The 19,914-nt window shown below is 37.4% G+C and overlaps 1 protein-coding gene across 5 annotated transcripts in view; it reads right to left on the reverse strand.

Moving 5' to 3' along the window:
* The window catches only part of taok3a (TAO kinase 3a), a 78,375-nt gene that overhangs the window by 50,111 nt on the left and 8,350 nt on the right, over positions 1 to 19,914 (reverse strand). For all 5 annotated transcript variants that reach the window (XM_047381710.1, XM_047381705.1, XM_047381707.1 and 2 more), the window contains one exon: positions 3,291 to 3,415. The gene's annotated coding sequence lies outside the window, so the exon portion shown is untranslated. The remainder of the gene's footprint in view (positions 1 to 3,290; positions 3,416 to 19,914) is intronic.

Consider the following 19,914-nt stretch of genomic DNA (forward strand, 5'->3'; position numbering starts at 1 on the left):
AATCAGTCGAATAGGCTTGATTGGCATTAGAGGAATCAAGTGTTCCTTAAAGTCACGGACCAGCTTTTTGCATGTTTCCACTGGTATTTTGATCATTTATCTTTGGTAATAAATTCCAAGAAGAAGATAATCCTTACCATCACCCTAAACTTTAGCTCTGTTGGACCATTTTGTTTGCTGAATGTTGGACCATTTGCACGTTGCTGGACGCCACCAGGCATTCTGGCATCATCGGCCATTTTGTATCCCAGGAAAGTCGGCTACTACAAATCCCAGCAGGAACCGCGGCTGATAGGACGGGGGTGTCGCAGTTCTGATGCCACAGTCAACTATATCACAGAGTATGAGACGGCCCACCATTGCTTTTCAGCTTGGAACCGAGACGTGGTTACCACGCAACTGGCGCATCACTCTGGAGAAGAAAATCCCATGTGGACTTTCATTCATTCTCCCAGTTCGCCAACGAGAAGAAATTCATGAAAGACGTTTCTGGGATAAGAAGACCAGAAATTTCACTTTGCCGATCAAAGACGTGGATTTAACACGTAACCAAAAAACCCGCGGAGGTTTCAAGGAGACGGAATCGCCACCCTTGTTTTTGTTCCAGTCGACTGTTGACGGTCCATGATACTGCTTTTCTGCTAAGGAAGGCAGAAGTAAAACAAACCGTTCTACACTGAGTTATCCACGGACACATGGAAACTCTTCCCCCCCTTCTTTCTCCTCTCCTCTGATCCAGAGCGGACACCACCAAGTAATTTCGTTCTTTTTTTAATTTTGTTTCTTTATTAGAAATAGCGTGGGCAGGATAGAGTAGGGTTTTAGGCGATTTAGAATCGCCACTTATAGTCCAATGTGTTCTAAATTGTATGTGCATGCAACATTTTATTGAAACTTTGATTGCTGTGGATATCTGAAATCCACTGTGCTCAGGGCACATTTTAAAGTTGGACTGTTATAATAACTTCATGGTGAAAATCAACCATTTTCTTTGTCTTCAATTTCATGTTTATTAGTTACCGCCAAAAGTTTTACAACCCTTTGTTTGCGTGGACTCCCCAGCGGTGGAGGATGTTTTATGACTTACAGTAACTAAGCTACACTTTGGGAGTGGCCTCTCAGAGCTTCGTTCAACCATATTCCTCTTGTATCTTGCCATAACTGCCATAACTGCTGGTTTGATCTAGTACACACTTAATGCTGTTCTTTATTTTGTTTAGTTAAATATTTTACCCTTTTGTGTAGAACTTTGCATGTTTGATTAGGTGAAGATTTTTGAATCGGAAGAGCCAGTTGTATCAGGGCTGTTGATTTAATAAATATTCATGTAGATAAGAAGAAGGCGTTTGTGTTTATTTTGTGCAAGAGTGATTTGTCAGTCAAAATAAGGTTAAAGTTCACCACGTTTCGGCAGAAACGGTCGATTAAACAGTGACATCTAAAAATAGTTATCAACTATTACTGAGAATTTAATAATTGTATTTATCAAGGGCTTTGAGTCACAATTACAACACCAGATTAATTATAATTCTTGATAAATATTAATTAATCAATAATCATAATCCCAACAGCTCTTTCCACATATTATCTATTAGACTCAAGTCTGGACTCTGGCAAGGCCACTTCAACTCCAAATAATATTAACCAACATGTCAGAACAGGCATGTTGGTAAAATGAAAATATCATTTTAATTTTAAATTTGTCAGGGGTATGAATAATTTTGGGCTTAGCTCTGTGTGACCAACATGCTAAGGCTTTCAGAGAGTAGTGGGGACAGAGTGATGATGGGTTGAGTCTCCAATCAGTGATCGTTATCCGACTCCATGAGTAAACTCACTTGTTGGTGTCAGCCGCATCTCCAGCAACATGTGTAAAAGCCAGTCTTTAACAATCAATGCCTATTTTTATCTGTGCGGCTTACAAAGCTGGGGTTTTCTCAACACTAAAAGTGTTTTTAACCTCTTACAATATTGTTCACAGTAAAAGAGAGAATGTATTTGCTGCTGCAGAGCCAGCTGTATGTGTCATGTGACATGCTGTGCCCACTATGGTGAGATAACCCCACACAGCTCTCGGTGTAGGAGAGAGAAATGTGCACAGAGCAACTGAAACACTAGTCACTGAATTTCATGGCAGTCAAAGCAAAGCACTAAATTTACGAAGCCGGAAAACAACTTTTTTTGTAAGTTTTACCCTGACAAGTTTACCTGGAACCACACTGAAATACGATGTTCAATATGTTACGAGTCCAATGATCAACAAATTGTATGAAAACACAAAGGAAACATGCTAGGATTGGCATAGCACTAAATTTATCTGCACCACATGAGACATCATCAGCAGGAGGAAGACATGAGTTTCATGGAAGGCTGCAGATGTATAAGATGAGTCAGATTTATTTATTTGGAATCATAGAAGCTATGTATGTTTTTGGTGATGTTAAAACACTATTGTAGCTTTCACAATCTAGTTAACCCTATTTTTGAGCAAGACTGTCCTGCAGCAACTTCAGTTGGGACAAAATATCTGCCACTCTTAAAAAAAACAGTTGAGGCAGTGTCATAAACGTCATTAGCAAAGTCTCATGTTTTATTTCACTGCACTAGAAAGCTCCAGAGTTTAAGCATTATACAGCAGTGACTGTTTTACCTCTAATAAAAGATCGGACTGGGAATTTGCAAATGCCTAAATCAAGGCACTGTTATCGATTTTATTATAATGTTCATATGATATAAAGCCAATAAATAAAGATGATACAACCCTCTGTATATATTATCCTCAGCAGAATAACTTCAGGAAATGTAAGTTGCTACTTTTCTACAAAGTCAGGAAACAAACTCAGGATTTATTTGTACTAAAATGTTAAATTCCAGGCCTATCTGAACATCACAGGCCCTTAGGTGTACCATACTTAACTGCCAGTTAAGAAACAAAATATATAAATATATAAATCTGAAATGTGTTTCTTGCCTGGACAGTTATTCTACCTCAGTCTATCGCCCTGACCGTTTTTACCAATCAGCATGTGACTCAGCAGAGGAGGAGGGCTTGCCCACAGCACCGCACACATACCAAACACATGCTTGTGCCTGTACTGCCTGTTTATGTAACTGTGCAAAGACTAGCAGTTCTGTGTGCACGTACACAGGTACAAAAACCTTTGTTGGTAAAATGCTTGCTTACAGTGGCAAAACGAAAATGATCGGGTGATTATTACAAAAAAACTGGGGTTTCCTGACACATACAAATGAGCAAAAAGCAATAGAGACTCAGGTGTGTAATGACTTACCGGTAGGAAAAGTGTGAGAGGATGTGTTAGCCTATCCTCGGTCTCCCTCTCCTTTCCACTCTCCTCAGTGTAAACCCAGAACTGCAGTTTTGTCAGCTTCCCTCATGACTGGAATAACACTGTTCCTGAGGTTTAAATAGGAAAGAAACACATAACCGGTTAGAGATGGCTCTTTATTAAGTGATCAAAAGAAAATGTTGGACATGGACTTTATTTGTGAAACCAGCATTAATCAGGAAAAAAAAATGATGCTGTGCTAAATATAACAAGACCACATCTTTGATAGCTTTTCATGTAGAAAAAACACCACTCTACAGATGGGCAACAGCAAATAGTCGACATAATCAATGACATCAGCAATAATCATTCATTGACATCAATGCTATTAGCCAACATCATTTTTATGTGATGATCTTTTATGATTTTCTCAATATTTTAACAAGCGTAACTATTCTTTTTCTCCACACAGTGGTTTGTGCGGAGTAACCCTTGGCTGCATTGTGCAGGGCTTCTGCATGTGTATATTGGTGGTACTTCCTCAAAAATGTTGGATAAAGCGTTCAATGTTTCACTGACGGACGAGCCAGGTTGTAAAATGTTTACACTTTCAAAACTGAGGTTTGAAGTTTAGGAATACGTCAAGTTGGGCGACGACACACAGAAGATTTGGACACTCAGTGTGGTCTGTCAGTTTAACAGCCATGAATGTCAGATACTAATCATGAGCAAACAGAAAAGACAAAGCCAGCAGAAGTTTTCTTAATCTGCTGAATGCTCTAAGTGAGGTTTAACACATCTGTCTGCGATGACTTTATGCAGACAACCATATCAATACTGTTTCAATCTGTTTTAAGCACAATCAACAAGAAAATGACAATATTTTAAGGAATATTTAAACCAGACAAAGTCTTCTTATAAAAATAAGCTTGGTTATAAGGAGTTGATAACTATGTTGAATAGAAATATTGTCTCCATTATTACATTTTTAATAGTGTTTAAAAGGTTTTCATATAAGCATTCCTTTTCCTTTGGAATTGCACTATTGTGTTTATTTCCAGTTAAATATCTTCTTTTATGATGTTCACATATTGATTATTCGGACTATTTTTTTAAAACATGAATAATATGGGGTTCAATTTTTACTTTATACCTACAGGTTTTTTCATGATTCTTTTGCATTTGTTTAGTGGAGAGCAATAAAAGACAACTAAAACTAATATTGTTTGTGATTGTTGGAGGAAATCAATTATTTAGAATATTTAATTAATTAAAAAAATAGTTCATAGATTAATGGAAAAAAAGGTTGTTAATGGCAACCTCTGCAGTACATCAAATGAGACTGCAAGGTTCTTTGAGCTCATGGAAATGTTTTGCAAATACAAAGCATGCTAACATGATGTTTGCTTTGCATTCATTATCATCCAACAAGCGCTTTAACTGCATTTTGAATTTTGCATAAAACGTTCCTTACGTTGAATGGCTAATAAAACAAGCGATAAGAGTGATAAAGGTGATACTCGCCCTGTGCAAACACAAATAAAGCTTTCATATCAAATCTTCCTGGTATTTCTCAGTGGTTATTACACCACAGTAACTGGCCTCTTTCAGTTACTCTATCTGCTTAAGGAAAGAAAGGAAACATTTACATTTAAACAATAAAGTTAAAATGCAATCCAAGCTTCTATTTAAGGTTATGATTTAGGTAATTAAAAAAAAAAAAAAACAAAAAAAAAACCTTAGGGGCCATTTTAGTCAAAGGGTCAAATATTTTATCTGATTCTATTCTACTTCTTTTTGCTCATATTCAAGCAGTGGTTCATGAAGATCAGAGGTTGCACCAACTAAACGTCCAGGTATTTGACATGAGATCAATGACCTCTGTATGCTGCTGAACAAATCCTTTATGATCCTCCTATTAAATGCTCAAGGACAGATCACAACAATCTGGACAAACGCAACCTTTTGCTTGTTCACCCACCAGCAAGCATGAACAATATTTCTCCTTCACTCACACAGACACGCACACAAAATATTCACAGAGACACATCAAATCGGAGCAAGTTGTCCTGACAGAAGAGCGCCGTCAGCTCCTGAGCTGTTTCTGTCCTGACAAGCAGGTGGTGCAGCATTCACAGTGTTACCAGCGAACACAAGCTGACCTTTCTGCAACACATTCTGGCCTAAAAACTGAAACAAACTCTCTGCAAGTGGCCTTACAGTCTTTAAATGTATTCATTATTCAGCCAGTAATGACCCTATGACTTTTCTTTGAACTCTGAATAAATTAGACCATGTTTCCTCCTTCTCACCTTTAAATACATTTTTACTCTTCTCTTTTGTGCTCTTAGTTAAACCCTCCAACCTCTTCCCCTGCCATTAATTCTGATGGAGCCGTGTGGTAGACTGTGTGCTCAGAGGAACTGTATTCAATAATAAAACAGGGCAATAGGATGGAGGGATGAGAGAGCAGGGATAAAAATGTATTGTGCCCCTTCTGAGAGTTTCTGAATGATTTATAACACAAACTGACGCTTGCATGAGCCTCTGGGAAAGTTGAAGCCGCACTTCTTCTCCTCCTCGCTCACTCCTCCCAGACTGGCATTTATGGCCAGTCAGTTATGGAAAGATATATATATATATATTTAGACTATCCATTGAGAAATGTGTTTTTGTTTTTTCATTCATGTTCATCTTAAAAAAAGATATATATACTTTTTACATTTTATTTTAATGCTACAAAAATCAGTGTGAACATATTTGATTATAATTTGTGACTATGGAGGGAGCTAAAGATTAGGGTGATGGCAAGGAGGACATCCAATCTCAGACTTAGAGCTCATCACTATAGATAAATCATCAAAACCAGACTGGGAACAAGAAAAAGCTGATCCCCAAGTACAGGAAAGGCTTTATTGTTATAATGCTAATAAAGATTTTTCTACTGATCATTGAGGAGGGTATAAATACTATTAGGCAGACAGTCATTTATCATTTAGCACTGACATCCCTTTACATCGATTTGTCTTTTGAAAGACACCCTTCTCATTTTCAATTGGGAACAAACATCTTGATTAAATGAGAATAATTTTACATCCAAATCTGTCAAGGGTATGAATATTATATTAATATGAGGTTCACAATGAGATCAGATTTAACCAATGTAACATTATCCTAAGTATTTTAAATGTGGTTTTTGATAATAATTAATATTTAAGCTTGGACTTTCCCATTAGATTATTTTTATTAGATACTGAATAATGAATAGGAAGGTTTCAGAGTGCGTATATAATATTTTCTTACTGTGCTTTCAAAATCTTGTAATATGTTCCTATTTTTTGTTTTTTTGGGATGCAGAAGATGCTTCAACACTAACAGTTTAAAGGTTTCGGGGGCTTCTCGAATGTGAAATTAGCCAAACAACATCATGCTAGCTATAGCTCTCTAGTTGCTTTGCTAGATACTTTCTTACACTAGAAATATTCCCATTTTAATGTGGAGGGATCTTGTGACAAGCTCTTGTTAGCTTTCCTCCAGTAAAGGACTTTATTCACTATGTGTTCAGTGAGGATTGTACAGAAGAGCACGATAGAACATTAATAGCAAAAATGACTTTTAACTCGTTCCCTCAAAATGTTACCAATGTTAACCATTTTGGCCGAATATTTTTCACTCTAAGCAAGGGGGGTTACAGTCAAAAATGTGGCCAATAATTAAAAGCATTACACACATTTTGTCATGTGATAACAATTATTTGGTAGGTGATATCTTTATCAAATCAATATCCACACATTTGCTTTCCGTTCCTTTGGGTGTATAACACACAGAGTAATATGAACCATAATTCCTGAATCATGAGCAGTTCATTTCTGAGTTCCTAACTGGCCATGAAAACCATTTCAACAGCCCTGTATTGCATGTGTGTTGATGAGAAAAAGATCACAATGAGATCAAACACATGTTGGATGGAGTATTGGGTATAAAACAAAGACTTTGGCCAAGTTACTGGTTCTTTTTTTTCTATTTCTATTTGAATTTAAGAAGTGAGGTGTCCGCAGAGACTCGGTCTTAAAACTCCCAGCATACCCCAGCTTTGATGGCTGAGGTGGGATCCTGATGACTCACACTTGTGGACTTACAAATGTGTCCCACAGGCAAATAGTGTTTAATTTAAAACAGAAGCAGCGTACTGTGTTTACAATCTGCAGATTCTCCCTGGATGTAAAACAAGTAAGAAAATAATCCAGCGCGACAGAAAGAAGCGCAACATTATGTCCTGGTTATCCTGCCTGGGCGGCATGATGTGGATTTTTATAGCAGTGACTCATTTACAGAGTGAGCACATGCACAGTTTACATTGAACAGGATTTCTAGACTCAGGGGTAAGTCTCATCTCACAGGGTTAGGCACTCTGAAAAAGAAAATCTGGTTCTAAAACAGCACATAAATACATATTTTAATTCATGTGGTGTAACTTTGAAGTAAAAACATTAAACGCTGCTTACATTTTAATTTCAACATCCAAGGTCTGATCTGAACACTGGCAATAGCGTACTGATAAGGTATTACACTTTGTAAAATCAAACAAACCTAAAAATAATCTGTTGCAAAGGCATGAAAGCAAATTTTATATGCAATACTGTTTTAGCTACTGACTAGGGCTGCAAAATATATCGGTGTGCACAATATTTACATCGCAACGGACTGTTTGGAGCACAGTAACCGTTGGCTACTGTGCTCCAAGTGTGATGAATTTGTATTTTACATGCTAATGAAATACTTAGCCAGTTGGACAGTCTCACAGCAGCAGATGCTCACAATGGACACAAATTACATCGTCCAAATGCTAAAGGTCACAGAGTGATGGAAGCACAGATGAGTAACAGAGAAAGGAAGAAAAAAGGCTAAAGATATCATCATCGCAATATTTATCAATGTTATCGGCATTGCGTGATTTTCTAATATTGTGCAGCCTTATCCAGACAGCTTTACTCAGTTTAGTTAATCTGGGTGCTTGAAATGTAAGCAAACTCAGGATTCTGGATACAGAGTTATACTATAGTAGCTTATGGTACAATGTTATGGTACAAAACTTTAAAGAATTATCTCAAACTCACAAAAAAGAAAAATCAACCAAATAAAAACTTGAATGAAGTGAAGCTGCAGGTACCAGCTGCATTATTTGAGTGGGAAAGTGATGGATCTAGAGCATTTGAGTTAATGATCTGCGTTGTCTCATTTGAGCTACTGTGTCTCATGTAAATAACTAGCTGTAATGTAATCTGACAAACGACACATCTTTCTGCAGAATGCCATAGTAAAAAAAGTCCATCCTAAATTCCAAGTTTGTTCATTTCGTAATTAATGCTACAATTGAGCCAGCGTGTACAGTGGATAAAAATGGTGACTGTGTGCAACTGCTGCGCAACATGTGCTGCTCACGCTAATGGCCCACACGTCTAATCTGTTGGGTCGTCTACGGGGACACAAGGGGTTATTTCCTGACTACTCCCCAGAACTTTTTCAAATACATCTCAGTGAAAGGTCAAACATCATTAATCTACATCTATACAATTTGGAAGTTGTTGTGAAAAATGCAGGATGTCAATATGTGAAACTAAGTAAAATTTCATGAAAAACAAAGTACTCCCAGGATGTACATTGGTGCATTTTCTTGAGATAATAAAATAAAAGTTATACACATAAATGGGGATCGTTTTTTAATTCCTTCATTTTCAGCTGGTATTAAAACCACTACCTATTTTAAAATTAGCTGTTTATGTATTATACTCCTTATTAAAAACAACTAAAAAAACAAAACAAAGAAACGTGATATTGGTATTGGCCATTAAAAAAACCTGATCGGTGCTTTTAAATAGTTACTCTGTGAAATCTTATGACCTCTGCCGGAATTTAAGGCAAACAGTTTTACATTTGTTTTTGTATCAGTGATGTCTTTTATACTGTAAAAAAATGTCACCTGCTTTAACCTGAGACTTTAAGAATGACATCTTTGATGACAAAATGCTTCATTCTTTCTGCTTTTACATGAATACATGCCATGTCCTTTAAAATAACAAATATATAGCAAAACAATATAACAAAACCTGGATATGGTGGAGAACCCAAAGCCATTCGCTCTTTAGTTACAACATGGTTTGAAAATGTTTAGCACTTTAATGCTGCCAATACTAACCATGGCTTCTACAAGCAAGCGTGGATGGTGCTGCAACCCTCCCTGCTACAGACATGTTCATTAAAGTAGATAAGCTCTCCATAGTGCCAAGCCTCATCTTCCTGACTTGTGACTGAGCAGAAACACATTTTCCCCCTACAGCTTTAGGTTGAAAATCAATCCTAATCCCCATATTAATGTAAAAAAAGCTATTTGCAATGATACAGACTTATGAGGAGTTATATAATAAAAACAGTATAATCACGTTCTCTACTCGCATGTGTCCATAAAAAGGATCTCCGAATAGAATGGCAGCTAGCCTTGGACTGTGCATTTGCAAGTATTCAGAAGTTTTGAAAGGAAAGAACCCAGAAACAGCTTTTAGAAGGTCAGCTATACCTCTGTCACTATGAGAACTTTCAACGGATAGGTTTGCAAATTTAATACTCGACAGAAAACACATGTTTTGATTTTAGTTTGTGTCCTGGGCATTGGAAACATTCTCACAGATCTGAAAAGGGGTGGGAAGATGCAGATAGTCACACATGTAAACAAGACATAAACAAAGGTTTTTTTTCGCCCATAGAGAAATCCCTTGAATCCAGAGTCGTTGTCGTGTATGCCCAACGCCTATCTTTCTGGAGTAAAGCCTGGGGTAAAGCCTTTTCTCTATCCAAGCCATTTATCCTCTTTGGTAATGATCAGAGTTTGTGTCTGAGACTTATTTCCCCAGCCAACCAGGTCAATGTGTGGTCTGCTGTTTTGCTTTTACCAAGTCCTCCGTGTTTTTGTCAAACACACAGAATCAGTCTCTATCCTGTTTTTTCCCATGCACCTCCATCCAATAACACACAAGCTGAAGTAAAGCAAACAGTGTGGTAGTGTACAGGGCTCTTACATTATTCAGGAGTCCTCTGAGAATTTTACACATCAAAGAAAGTACGAGACGAAGTGAGGCTATTCATGGTTATGGTTACCACCATAACCATGAATAGCCTCCACTGAATTGGCCTACTGTAATTTTGAGCACAATAACATTAAATAATAAAAAACTATTAGAGGTAAATATTATTACTCTTAGAGGTGAACAAGATCTGAATTGTTTTATAGTTTAACAGCAACTGTTAGTATACATTCCTTTAAGTTTAATTTTAATTAACAATGATCAATAGATAATCTGTTTATCTCAAAGTGTTTTTGGCAAGAGACAGAATCCTAATTTCTCCCATTTATACGATAAGATGCAGATTGTTTGAACATATTTACCCAACTGTTAATGTATTATGTTTCTGAAGAGCTTTTTGATGGTTCAAACTCATTAAATAGTTTTCTACCTAAGGAAACCCAGCAGATAGCATTGAGTTACTGACTTGCAACATTCACTCCTACTGGATGAGCAAGTAGCGTCAGTGGGCAGTTGCTTGCTTTGTGTCAATGTCAATGTTTTGCCTTCTTGGTAAATCCAGGTATCAGACAAGCTACAGTTTATTGTAAATGCTTATTTCCATTGATCGCTTGCTGAACTTTGATCTGAGATCAAAGACTTCAAGTTTAAACTTTCAGTTGGATGAATGGCCTAAGCTTATTGCCTTGACTTCTCAAATAAGACCTAAATATCTTACTTTTTAAGCTTTTAGAATGCTTGTAAAGCAGAATAGTCCGGGGGACTGTGTTTAGGATTGCCAAAAATATTCCCACTGCACTTTTGGAAGTGGACGACATAATGTAGTTACAGCAGCTGCTCGTTTGGGGCACTAGGAGCTGCCCATTACAAGCAGCAGGCAAAGCTATCCAGCATGTTGCCCTTTATGCATGGGACAAATACAGTAGTAGCAAAAAAGATGTTTGAAAGGTAAAGACTGCTGCTGTGGTTAAACACAAAGTGAGGAGTTGCAAGGATTTAAAGGTTTACATATAATCTATATGTACACACACATTTGTAAATCATAAATGATTTCCTCCTTGTAGGTCACTTTTTCTCTTTAGTTTGATGAACTCTTATACCTAAATGTTTAAGAAAGGCGATCGTAAATTGGAGTACCAAAGCCAATTAAGAACATTTCAAATTATAATTCTAGTGTACCGTTACTTTTATTGTAGTCCTGCTGTAAAACCTATTCAAATGTGGGAGTTTAAGGTTTATGTAACATCTTGTCTCATGTGTAATCATTTTGCCATTTTCTTAAACCCATGTAACACATGCGCAATACCAAATCATTATTTTCTAAATCACGACTCCATCAGTGCCACCTCCTCTAACCTGACTCACTGAACAAACACCAACATGCATATGTTGGCTATGATGCAAATGATGTTAAAAAGACCCATTAAGAGGAGACCAGCGGAGAGCATGGAAGACTTGGAACAACCCCAAGACCCTAAACATCTCGTCTTCCTAACAACAAAACCCGTCTTGTTTGCTTGACGTCTGACTGCATGTCACAGAGTTAATGTACTGTAAAAGAAAGTCTTGTATTTTAACCAAAAAGTTTTATCATAAATAATCCATATTATCATGACAGTAATGAAAATCCACAACACGACAGTAGCATGAAGAAAACCAAGAGACAAGGAGCAGAGTAAGAGCTTTATAGTTGAAACCTGATATTCAGTACATTCACTGTATAGAAGAGTATTTTTTCCCTTCAGGCTGAACTTTTCCTGTTTTAGGTCAGTTACGATAACCAACCGCATTTCTATTTGCAAAATGCTGCAATAAAAAGGGACAGAATTTTTTTAAAGAGAATTTTCAATACTTATCTCCAAGTCAGAGGTTTACATACACAAAGTTTAAACACCAAGATATCTTTATGATAATTTGGGAAAGCTCAAATGATGTAGATATGGCTCTAAAAGCTTCTGATAGGTTAATCCATAAAAGTTAAGATAACTGGAGGCACATCTATGGATGCGTTTTAAGGTAACACTCCAAACATGCTGGTTCTTTGTGTGACATCATGGAAAAAAAAAATCTAAAGAAATCTGGGAGAGGATATCAGGAAGAGAACCACAAGTCTGGTTTATTTTTCGGTGCAATTTCCAGATGCCTGAAGGTACCACGTTTATCTGTTCATAAAATGTATTGCAAGCGTAAACACCATGGGAATGTCTAGCTATCATACCATTCAGGAAGGAATCAGAGATGACAACCTTTGATGCGAAATGTGCGTATCAACCTCAAAACAAAAGTAAAAGACCTTGTGAAGATGGTGGATGACATAAATTTGAAGTGTCTGGCCACACTGACCATCATTACATTTGGAGGGAAAAGGAGGAAACCTGCAAGCCTGAGAATATAATCCCAGTTTTGAAGTATGGGGTGGCAGCATCATGTTCTGTTAGTGTTTGGCTGCACAAGGGACTGCTGCCTTTCACAAGATAGATGGCATGAAGAGGAAAGAACATTATATGCAAATGGTTTAGCAACAACTAAAGACATCAGCCATAACATTAAAACTTGGGTGCAGATGGATCTTCCAAATGAACAAATTAGCTACAAAGTGGATTAAGGACAACAAAGATGATGTTTTGGAGTCACCATTACAGAGCCCTGATCTCAGCGGTAATGTGAGAAGCTTGTGAAGAGATACCCTAAAATGTTCCACCCGAGCCATACTGTTAAAAAGGCAATTATACCAAATAGGAAAGAATTGTATGTAAACATCTGACTTCATGGAAAGTTTGAAGAATAAACGTTTCACATGAGGTTGATTAGTACTTTACTTATGAAAGAATTAATAAATTCTCAGAGTTGGTAGTACAATGGCTGACTACGTCTGGAGCTAAACTGGTATGAAAGCAAAAGATAGGCCATTCGATTAGTGCTGGTGTCACCATCAGTGTCTATAACACCCCCTCCGATTGGCCTAATACACCCAGGCTCAGCTGGAAGTGAGGTCATATTGACTGGGCAATAACCCAAGGCTGTATAATGATACTATCAATTCTCAACTGTATTAAAATGTGTTTGGAAAAAAGAAACACTCCAAAAGTAAAGATAACTTTGGGATTCAGTCAAACTCTGGGAGAGAATACTAAAATGTATAACACAAAGTCTGGAATATTTTTCCATTAACCTATCAACATAAATCCCAACAACTGCACCCCTGCGATCTGCACTAATGCACAACACTTAAAAATAAAGATTGCCCATACATTTAAACTTCTGTGTCATGTTTTAGGTTATAATCTTATATTACTTATTCCTACTCATGAAAAGACTTATGCAGAGACCAGGATCAGTCCCAGACAGCACAGAAATATATGCCCAAACTGTCTGTTGCATCAACCCACTAAGGACCGAGGAGCTGAACATATGGTAGAAAATGTGGCATATGTGGCAGCACACCAAATGTAAAAGAAATCTTTTGAAGAACAGTCATTATTACACGAGAAGCTCTGGTCATTCATTCAGCGGTTTAGACTTACACAGAAGCAGCAGAAGCTTTAACCTGTGGGGAAGCACACACCAGCTTGTGTAGTTTCAACTACAAGCTTGTGTGAGTGTTTGAACAAGTGGGCGTCTGAGAGCTGAGTGTAGTTCTCTTAGGCCCAACATGGTTTTCCAATCCAAAAGCAGCAGAAATATTAAGAGAGGCCTACTGCATGTCTACACAAAAACAGCATGGAAGAAGAAAAATTATGACAGAGTACAACATGCATTGACTTTTATTCATAATGAAATATTTAAAAAGGACAAAAATTTAATGGAGACGTTGAGCAGCCATTAGCTGGGAGAGACTGAGGCTTTGGTTGAGTAGCTACTAACCTTACATGTGTCCGTCTTTTTTCAAACGTGGTGAATGAACAAGGCTTTTTAACATTCTAAGATCAGATGCAATGGACTAAGAAAGAACGTAAGGAATCATAGCTTCAAAAGGAGTGAAAACATTTCCCTGACCTTTTTCTTTACATGCTAACCAAAGTTTGCTGAAGTCGGACAATTTTCACTTCTGCTCTCTGCATAAAAGTAGAATAAACATTAGTTTAGCGTCTCGACTGAGGGAACAGCCTCACTGTCTTTAATAAAAAGGAAAAACAAGAGGACAGACAGTACTTTGCTAAAGCTTTACATTTTAAAACACAGCTTTGCATTTACGCTAGGGCTGCTCCATTAGGAAAACAAATCATAACGACAATTATTTTGGTCAATATTGACATTAGAGCTCCAACATCAATGTCTAAAGCTCACGGAGTTGTTGGGACATAAAATGGTTAGAAAAAAATGAGGAAAATGGGTCTTAACCGTTGTCATGACAGTATTTAACATTAACGTTGAAATTAAACGTTTTCTTTATACTGTAAACATAACTAATTGATTTTCAGGAAATCAATTATCTTGCACTTAAAAGAACAAAGCAAAAGAATACTTGCACAGCAGAATGTTGCAAAAATAATATTTGTAATAACTCATTTTGTTAATCACACAGTTTTTGAGATCCCATAAAGCCGAATACATAACAAATTAGCAAATTTAATTGATCTCACTGCTTTAAAATATAAGAACGAGTTGTCCTGAAGGTGTTTAAGTGTACTTTTAGTTTTATTTAACTATAAAAAGTCAGCAAACCCTAAAATGGGCCTGCTAAGTTTCACAACACCACTACGTACTGCCTGGCTTTCCACAGTAAATGATACACCATGCCACATAGACCTAAAGCTTCAAAGTAAAGTAATACAGGTGCTGCTAATTTATTTACCTGATCGACTTCAGAAGATACAGCACAATAAAAGACACCCAAACATGCTAAGCTATATCCTCTGTCCACTATTTTTTTCTTTGTAAACTGAAGACTGAATAATCATACAAAGTGAAAGATAAAAAGACAGAGAGGGAGAGGAAACCCCAAAAAAGAAATACGCATCTAGGCCACTGAGTCATTTCCCTTATGTTTTGTCGCTTACTCTTTCTTTTTTGAATATACACCGACAATATAAATTATGTATATCATCATTAGGGTTTACACAACGTAGGAGAGGGCCCATGGGTTTTTAGCTTCAGGATTTCAGTTTTATCCCATGTAAATTCTGCCAGCAATTAGTTTGGGAATTAATTTAGGCTTAAATCTTAGCTACACCCTTCCTCTTTTAGATCTCACTGATTCATCCAATTTGCTTCAGCTCTGCTGCAAATAAAATGAATAAAAACAAAAATAAAATAAAAGATAGAAGACTAAAATACAATTATTTTAGAAAATGTCCCCTTGTGGTGGACACCTCATGCCAAAAACTTTGAGGGACAGTTTTGAAGTCTTTATTCTTCCCTGGAAGGGGTCATGTGGATGAATGAGGGAGGTGTCAATCAGGGAGAATTTCTGACTGCTGAGTTGAGTTGAGAGTTACTTAAACCACTATAGAATACAAACTTTTTAAAAAATCCAGCCAGTCCACCCAGGTGTAGATTAAAATAATTCTCAATGAGTTGCAGAGGATTAATAACATTTTGTATCAGCTATTAAATCAGCAAGTTGTTTCCGCTTTTTTCTGAGCATCACAGAGCCCATACCCAATCGGCTCCTCTACACAGCAGAACACTGAAAATTTAAATAACTATGGCTGGGAAAAAAAAGGCTTTGTGAATCTATGAGCAACTAATGCTGTAACAAATTTGTTTACAACAATGAAATCTGAGAGAAACATTTTGTAATAATACCAAAGTCAAAGCTTAACTAAGTCCAACAAAGTATTTTGTTCCTGGACATGGTACTGTTCCTCTTCCAAACGTTTGCTTGAACCTTGTTTTTGCTTTTAGAGAGGGAGGTGAAAAAGGACATTTTGTCCAAAGTGGTAAAGCAAACTATCATCATAAATGTACTGTCATGTTAACACAAGTTTTTAATGCTAATATTGACTTCAATAGGAATAAGAAGCATTTAAACAATCTGATGAGCTGCATGCATCCAGGACCTTCATGTGTAAGACCCTAACTGTTGTCCACACAAAGATCAGGCCCGTCTTGCGAAATGTTATGTCATTCAATTTTTGACATTCTTGCTAGAAACTCACTCATTTCAAATGCAGACAAATAAAAACTGTCAAATACTATAAATTATTTGGTGTTTTAGGATCAATTCTGTTACTTTTATGATTATGAATAAGCATCTACATCTTTAAATATAATCTTCCAGTAACTGAGTCCTGTTTGTTTATAGAGTTTATAAGAGACAATTCTTATCTAATAGAGGCCTAGAGTAATACTAGGAAACAATAGCCAGGCATAGGGCAGGAAGGTCACTGTCTATAAAAATAAGTAATGGTGTTTGCATGCATTGGTCTCTTTGATACCCTGATGGCTTGATAATTTCACTGCACCCTTAAAAGCCTTTTGGGATGTTGGCAGAGTTCTTTTAGCTTTTGACATCTGGTTCATTTGTGCCTATGTATGATAAAAGCTTTTATGTGCATCTGTTAGTGAGAGAGGACACAAGAATGAGTGAGGGACACAGTGGAGTGGGATGAGTTTACTTCCTCCAAGTCACAGTTTAATTGGGAAACTGTTTAGTTTACGTTCAGGATTTTTAGGTTGAGAATCCATACAAAGCCATCCTACCAAAGAGTAGGAAATTACACTTCAAACACAAAAGCACTGACTTTGGATTTGGCAAAAGCCTTTTTCCTCAAGACAATCTCTAATTGTAAATTCTCTCTTGCAAAAAAAAAAGAAGAAAAGACACACAATAACACAATAAAATGTACATTCTGTTCCAAAATCTTACTTTTTCCTCCCAATGAGTAAACATGCCAAACATAAGTGCTACCACGTCACAGTAGCAACACTCTTCACCTCCAGTTTATCTTGGTTTTAAAATAATAAAATCCTACAGTGTGTGCTCTCTCCCCTTCTGCACAACTTGCAATTGATTCCAGTGTACTAGATAATTAATAACAATTGGTGCCAAGAAGGCTAAAAAAAACATTTCCAAAGCTGTTCTTATACATTGGCTAGAATCGGCATGAGGTCAAAGCTCTGATCGGTGCATTTCTAGCAAAGAACAGTTCTTATCTAGTCTAAGGAAACAGAGGTAGGCAGATAAAAATGAAAATGACAAACTAAGAAAAGACACAAAGTTCTCAAGTTCTTCCGCTCTTTAGAGAAGGCTAGCCTCTATAAATTGTTAACCTTAATGATGCATTTTCTTTCAAATCTGTGATATTGTGCAAAAAACATATATAGGTGAGGAAAGAGAGAATCATTTTTTTCCCCAATAATTAAAACTTGTATTTATCCTGACACACTGCTGGTGGGTGAAAGCATGACAAAATCTCCCCCAGATTCAGAAGCAAATCTCCACTTGACCCAATGAAGGCTGTCCAGTTACAGCATTAGAGCAGCACAGAGCTTGGGCTGCGGCCTAGATTCTCTTGGGAATGGTGGTATGGGGGTGGGTTTGGCATACACTGTGGTAGCCTGACAGACTAAGAGTTTTCATGCCTTTGCTTCAGATTCAGCCAATGCTGCCAAGCAAAATCATCCTAAAAAGCCCAAATCATTTGTCAATGATCAACAGTCACTGAATAATGCCCCCACTAAATAAAAAAACATTAAACTGTAGGGCTCAAACATAACAGACGTTTGACAGCTGTTGGGTAAAAATGACTTTCTATAGCTATGAGACAAAGAAGCATTTGAGTAAGTCAAATGATGGTCCTTAATTAAACCAGTGTACAGTATACTACCTCATCCCCATTCACATCAGCAAATGTGTCCATCATAAGTATGCACCCTAGACTTGCTGACATGCCCAGCTCTGCTAACCTAGTGCTGCACACTGGAATTCTCCCTGCAGGATGCAATGGAAAGTCAGCAGAACAAACAAATTGTATGGCTATGACATGACACTTTGAGTTTTTTAAAACCCATATTACAGACCCATATTACAGTGAGCCAAATATTTCTAAAAATACTTGTGTCTGAGCCTTTTCCTGCTTTCTGCCAAGCTAAATTAAGCCTTAGATCCAGAGGAGTGGTGGAGGGCAGACACAAGACAAGTCAGCAGTCGCCGATGGTGATGTACGTTTGACTGATGGGGAGAGCTGCTCATAATTCCACAGCACGTCAAGCTGGCCTAGTCATAAGGGAGAAGATAAAGGCTTAGAGATTTCACAACAGCATTGGAGAGGAGGCAAATGCAACCAAACACGATGAGGTTTCAAAAAAGACTACATGGGAGAGGACTGGGGCAACTCATGGTCGCAGCTGCAACTTCATCCAGAGGATTGGAGGCATTCTTATAAAAAAAGGGCTGTAATGAAGACACTCATCCTAACTTTCCACACCCACTGCAACTGACTTTTCAAAACGCCTCCTTTAAAACAAATTCTGTAGAAAAAAAAACAACAATGGAGGACAAGAACAGAATATGTAATGCTCAAGAAGGCTGGTTTTTATTATGGAATATAGTATAACATCACAATAAATTGTGTGCAGCAAACAGCTTAAGCCAGATGTTTTGCTAGAGAAGAGCTTGTAAAACATGTGAAAAAACAAAAGGTCAGTAAAGGTCATGATGTGCCCCCAGACAGGCTTTCATCGAAAATATTGCAATAAATTCCTTTTCATATGCACAATATTTTCAATCTAAAAAACTTCAAAGGATGGCAGCTTCATCTTCCAGCTGACCAAAGATCTAAAGCGACTGCTTGAACTGAGACAGTTTTCATCATTGGAAGGTGCTGAGTTAGCAGCAGAGGTAGCACAGTCACTTAGGGGGAATTTGATCAGAAGACATCTGTTGTATCATGGCTTGCTTCCTTCTGAGACAACATTCAGCAGACCAAAGCCATGACTCAGGTATGCATCAGCTGCTGTGCCTCGACTGGACCCATTTTATCTTTTTCACCGATGAGTCGGATCACACCAAGTGGCGCAAATACACGGTTTCCATTTAAACCAGGAATAGCATGCAGAATGAACAGCTCCTAACTAGGTCTTGAAATGAAGTGCATTTGCAGACACGAAGCAGTATGTTGATTAAATAAAGGCGTTTTATGTAGAGTAAACAGAGATCTTCTCAAACTGTTAAAGGATCAGTCAAATGAATAACAGTGAGTCCTCTTTAGGTAAAGAGACCGCCTTGGTGACCAGAGGACGTTGCTATTAAAATTCATACTGTAACAAAAGGTAGGAATGTTACCAAATATATATGCTGGTACTCTTGCTGATGACTTCACAAGACCAACATCTTGTAGCAGTGCAGTGTTTTGAAATCCTCATTAAAAGCAGTACGCATGAACACATCTGCAAGTGCGAGAGAAGTGGGGGGCAGGGGGGCATAATTCTCCTAGTCATCCAAGACATAATTTCTAGATTAAACATCCTAAACTAGATCACTGAAGGAAATTAAGCCTGACAACATTACTTTATTATTGATAGGCTCTGCTCCCATAGAACAAATGGCCAAACTCTAGTAAAACTGATATAAAAAAACAATTATTTAATCCATTTTTCAAAGC

The sequence above is a fragment of the Girardinichthys multiradiatus genome, chromosome 12 (genome assembly GCF_021462225.1).
Source record: "Girardinichthys multiradiatus isolate DD_20200921_A chromosome 12, DD_fGirMul_XY1, whole genome shotgun sequence".
Lineage (NCBI taxonomy): Eukaryota > Metazoa > Chordata > Actinopteri > Cyprinodontiformes > Goodeidae > Girardinichthys > Girardinichthys multiradiatus.